Below are 5,845 nucleotides of genomic sequence, written 5' to 3' on the forward strand. Positions count from 1 at the left end.
GTTGCACAATTTTCAAGTCACAGAGAGTTACAGCAAGCGGAAGTTCCTGCTGCACAGTTAATATCACACGAGTTGTGATGGATTACTTCTTATTTATTAGTTCCCTGGAACTGCTCATCCAAATGGAAGATGAGAGACTGGAGTTGTGTTGTGTTTTTATGGTCTGGATGGTGAAAAGGTAAAATAGGAGCAAGTGCTCACGATACAGGACACTGTGTGACATGCCACCTTGTGAGTGATTATTGTTTTTTCAGCTCAGGGACAGAAGCTGTCAAGCAGAGGGCACTGCTGGTGGCTCAGGGAATGGGAAATTTGCAGGAGGTTCAGGATGAAGCAGGTGCTGAGGCTGCAGGTACAGATGTTTTGGTTTCTGCTGATTGCCTCTTAATCTGTGCAGAATGGGAGAGTTCAGAGCACCAGTACAGGTAATTCTGTGACTGTGAATCATATCTGTATTATAAACATTACATGTGCCCTATTTTGCTTCTTCTATTTGTATTAGTAATGTTTGCCTTAGGGTTCATGTGACAGACATCTGACTAAAGGGGGCTGTAGTCGAGTGAGAAATCAAGGTGGTTTCTGTCAAATCCAGTTCTAAATGTCTATGCTAGAAACTAATCACAGAGCTTGCGTAATAGGGAGAATTTCTTCTCTGAAAGAGTGGTTGGGCATCGGCTGCCCATGGAGGTGGTGGACTCACCAACCCTGCAGGTGCTCCATAACCATGGAGATGTGGCACTGAGGGACGTGGGCATGGTGGGATGAGTTGAAGTTGGGCTTGGTGATCTTGGAGGTCTTTTCCAACTTTTATGATTCTAACATTCTATAATTTAACACTGAATTTGGAATCTGTAAATATGTACTTTCTCCTTAGAAGAAGAACACCTGGTGAATCTCAAGATGTTTGGGAGCTGCCAACAAATAACCTCTGAGCTTAGGGATAGAATCTTACCAATTAAGAACAATTTATGTCCAATGCTGAATGAAATAAATGTGTAGATCTGGCTATTTAATAGTAAAACTTGATTCTAAGACAAGAGCCTGGTTATTTGCTTCTCTTTATTTTGTTTAGCCTTTACAGTGAGGTAAAGTGATTGCACAATGGATGTTAATTGCTGCTGAATAGGAGGAGGAGAAGAGTTTATTGGCAGGAAGATGGGCTGAGAGAGGAAAAGGACATCTGTTTGCTAGAGCCCTGCTAACAAGACTCAATCCTCTGCTGTAGGAAATGGGAGTTCTGGTGAGCTGTAGCAACACTGTTATAATTCAGGTCAATATTCACCCTTTTTCTCCCTTTTCTAGACTGTCCTATCTCTGTGGCTGCCTCCTGATACTCCTGGAACAGGAGTGACTTGGTATCAGTGTTGGTGGCAGTGTCTTTAGGGCTCTGTAGCTTGGAGACACAGTGAGCTTACTTTGCTTGAAGGAAAGCCACATTCCATGCCAAAGCATGTCATCAACCCAAGTTATGAAAGAGTGCTTCAGGCAAAGAATTCACGTCCAATTGTTTGGCCATACCCTCAACAAGGTGCGTGTGAGTTGCAGTAAGCATCACAGAGGGTCTGTGTAATTTAATTGGTGATTCTTACTTAAGTGCTCTCTGCTTGATTAAAGGGAGCAAGTGGGAAAGGGTCGTGCGAATCCCTCCCACGTGAGATTAAAATGAGTATTAAAAGTAAAATGATGGTCGTGTTGGGGCAGTAGGCTGAGCTCTGCTGCTCCCTTGTCCTCAGTCTAGGTCACTCTGAACTAGGTCTGCAAAAATGTTAATGTACCTTAGCGGAATTTTCACGAGTCTACAAACAGTGTAGGTGTCTGTTTCATCTGCACTTCAATAGATGCATGTTCAACCACAGCACTAAGGAACAGCCATACAACCCCTGCAGCTGGAGATTAGCAGCTGAGAGACGTTTCTCTGTTCTTCCCCATATCTCCATCTGCTCCATTCTGCTTTTGCCCCATCTAACCCCTTGCTTCAGCAAACAGCTCTGCTTCTTAGCACAGAGCAGCGTCCACATCCTGTTCCTACTGGGAGAGCTTTCAGGGAAGGAATGTGGTATTTCACACTCAGCTGCCACAGGACCAACCATGGCCCCGTTGCTTCAGCTAAACTCGTAACCTTCCTTCCGCCTTCCACCATTTTGTTCTCCCAGAGCTTCAACCCAAGCCAGCTTACAGATTATTTTTCTCAGACATACAAACAGAACCATGTGGCTTTTGCATCTGCATTCCAGCCCTGTGCTGCTGTTTGCTCCCTCTGTCTATTCGCAGTGGCATTCCAGTCTCCCCACAACCTCTCTGTGCCAGCCCAGGCTCTTCCCCTCCATCTCCAAAGCTGATCCAAAACCCATTGAAGTCAACAGAAGACCTTCTATTGCTTTCCAGGGCCTTTGGATCAGCTTTACAATTCCTCCTTAAAACCTACTCTTTACATAAAGCATTTTCTTGTGCTCTCTTGTGTCACACATTCCCAAGGTGAATTATCCTCCTTTTCCTCAGCTTTTAGCATTTTGCCCTTTCTTTCTGGGTTCTGTTGAAGGACATAATCAAATAGCTGCCTTAGGACATAATCAGATTAGGCTGCTAATCAGAGTAGCTGGAAAAATTTCCTCCCTTCCAACTGACGTGCAGCACTTGGCTAGGGTTGTACTTTAACATAAAGTAAAATCCTTCACTTAAATTGCAACTGAAACTAACACAGCATCAGCTGGCTTATTTCGTAAGAAGTTCTACTTGGATCATCAACTTTCATCTGAGCATCACTGCAAACTTCTTACATCTCCATCGTCCTCTGTGCCTTGGAGAAGTTCATAGACATACATAGTATGCTCCAAGCATCAAGTTTCTTCCTTCCTTTTTTTTTTTTTTTTTTTCAAAATAAGTGATGTAAAAAATGTTACTTCATCTTCCTTCTTTCTTTGTCAGCTGCATTTTGCCTAATTCTTCTGCATCAACATAATGTAATATGTAAAGCAGCAACCTAAGGCAGACAGTAGACAGCCAAGTCAAGGTACAGGAACTTCCAGTATATTTCTCAAGATCCAGTAACTGTTCATAATTTCACAGCATGATGTAAGGTGCTTTTCCTGAAGGTTAATACTTCTCAAAAAGTCACGTCCCCATTTCTGGCTGTGCCATGTGTTGCGCAGTTGTATGTATGTGTATGAGCCACTTAATGCCCTCCATCTGCACTGCATGAGTGACAATGCAAATCATTGTGAATTAAGCACTGTGGTCTTCATTCCTTTTGTTTTTTTTTTGTATTGTTTATACTTGTAATATGTGAAGTCTGGCTCCATTTTTCCAGGGTTTTGGGGAATCTTGCATGCTACAGCACTGTTCTTGCAGGGATCCATATGGGGCTTTGCACGAGGGCAGTGGGTGGGTAATTCCTAGAACTGAGTTCTAGAAAGAAGACCTCCCCCAGGGCTGTGGGTAGACTTACTAGGCTGTTTTAAACCTCTGACAGGTTTAACCTATGACTGAATATCTGTGTGTAAGAATGAATGCTCACCTCAGACCTCCACCAGCCACATCTCCTTTCTGCTCATCCATCCTTTCGTCCTTCGCCCCTTGTTGCCCATGCCTTGCACCTGCCTGCCCTGCCACAATCAAGCCTTTCAGTTCACTGCTTTCAGTCCTGGGGAATTTGGAGAGAATTGGCAAGACACGTGGCTTTATTCTGGCAAACAAATAAAGGGGAAGCAGAACTATTTTACCTGGATGACCTGTCATGGTGCCTCCAGTCTGATGGACTCCAGTTGCTTCCCACACACATAGAGTACATAGTGAACATTTTATTGAATCATCTCATCCCTCCACTTGAGGCAAAAACTTGAACAAAGAAGCAACTGTCCAACCTGAGCGGGAGATTTTTCCTGGCGTAGGGAACTGATGCAGTTACTGACAAAAAGCTCCCAGTGTGGACATGGCTGTCCACCAACCAAGCTGTGCTTTGGACCAGCAGAGCAAAGGTGCCTTCTGCTTGAGTGAAGCAAGCTCAACGGGTGCAAGTATGGCTGTGCCCACACCAGGATGCCATGTCTAGCATGGCAGTTTTTTCTGTATCTTTATGTGATACAGACAGTGTGTTTCAAGTAGTGTCGGCTTTAATAGCAACTGCAGTTCATCTATCTATAGCCAAATCCTTCTTGACTCAGTCTGCTGCCTCAAAAAATGGTGTGTTTTGTTCATTTTTAATAGCTGCCTTTTGCCTCTTAAGGCCTGATCCTAACAAAGAACATCCCCCAAAGTACCTTTGGGTTGCTCTGGCTTCTACCAAGCAAATTTTCCCTGCTGGGAAAGGAGACTGGTGAGAAGGAGAGCTGTCACACGCAAGTTGCATACCGTCTTCTGATGACTTCCTCATGGAAGTACTTGCTGTAATGAATGCATCACAAAATGACATTCGCCTTTTGTTTCCTGTGCTTACCGCTTCCCTGTTTTTGGCGTGAGTCTCAGCCCAAGAGAATGACAGTGGTGGCATTGTGCTTCTCCCTCAGCTAACCCTGGAGCGTTGGGAAAGACTGTCTGCTTACACAACACCTCTGCCCCCTCTCCTCTCAACCACAGTCTTCTGTGTGCAATTGTCTATAGCCTTGTTAATCTTTTTTTTAGGCTGTGATGTAGCAACAGGCATTGGCTGTGAGTGACCCCAGATATTCTTTCACAATATCCTTGCAAGGTGAATATTTTCCCATCTTACAGGTGGGAAAACCCGAGCTATACAAATTGGACTGTTTTCTGTGAGTGTCCATCCTGTTTGGTGGTAATCTTCAGGACCAGATGAACACCTCTGGGATCGTATGAAACTGAGCTGCAGTGTCTCAGGGAACGGGGACACTGCACTCCGGGTGAGATATCTGTCAGCTGTACTTTTTGTACTGTTCTTATGTGAACGAATACAATGAAAGTAGCAAAGCAGAAAAACCCAACAGATGAGTTGGAGCATTGATATTTTGACTACAGGGGATTGCAATCATAGAATCATAAAATCATTAAGGTTGGAAAAGAATTGTAAGATCCGAACTCAGACCATCCCCACCATGCCCACAGAATCATGGAATCACTGTGGTTGGAGAAGACCTCCAAGATCACCAAACGGAACCCCAACCCACCCCACCATGCCCACTAACCATGACCCTCAGTTCTCCGGGGTTCCTGAACACTTCCAGAGACAGTGACTCCATCACCTCACTGGCAGCCCATTTCATGCTTCAACAGGAGGTCTTTTCCAGCCTTAATGATTCTATGATTCCATACGGTGCAAGGAGAGAGGATGGTGCCAAAAGCCCTCTGCGATGTATGAGGATGCATCATCCTTCTAAGAAGGGAGAGCCGCATCTAACAATAGCAAGATGATAGAAAATATAAATGTCTGTTCAGCAGGTCCTGGTAGGCATGAGACACACAGTGCCTGCCAACTCAGCAGGTTTCATGAAGAGTCTGAGTACATTCGTTGTTTTTCGTAAAGTCTTGATCCCTGGAGTCATGTGAATAGATCACAGTTTCATTTTTCACTCGTTATTATTTTCCTTAAAAAGAAAGCAGTTTTCTGGGTCTCAGGGATCTGTAGAAATGTTTGAAAACATGAAGCTAGGCAACGTAAAACTGAGAAAGCAAATAAAAATGCCTCCAAATGCCTTTTTTTTTTAATCCCATGTTGGTGAGTTTTTTGGCTGTTTTTTAGGCCTGACCGATGGTTTTGGATGCCTGAAGCTGGCTGTCTGGAGTCCTGATCTGAGCTCTGAGTTCTCCCCGTTTCCCAAAGATGTTGAGAACCACAAAATGACAAAAGATGAATTAAAGCATATATTTAATCATACTTTACAGATCAGATACTGCT

The 5,845-nt window shown here is 44.0% G+C and overlaps 1 long non-coding RNA gene across 1 annotated transcript; it reads left to right on the forward strand.

Annotated features, from left to right (window-relative positions):
• Positions 1 to 51: 51 nt before the first annotated feature.
• On the forward strand, positions 52 to 1,006 carry LOC146542819 (uncharacterized). The gene is made up of 3 exons (XR_014887942.1): positions 52 to 178; positions 255 to 425; positions 875 to 1,006. It is a non-coding gene; the product is annotated as an uncharacterized LOC146542819 (long non-coding RNA).
• The last annotated feature ends 4,839 nt before the right edge of the window (positions 1,007 to 5,845 follow it).

The sequence above is a fragment of the Meleagris gallopavo genome, chromosome 24 (assembly GCF_905368555.1).
Source record: "Meleagris gallopavo chromosome 24, MGAL_WU_HG_1.1, whole genome shotgun sequence".
NCBI classification, from domain to species: domain Eukaryota; kingdom Metazoa; phylum Chordata; class Aves; order Galliformes; family Phasianidae; genus Meleagris; species Meleagris gallopavo.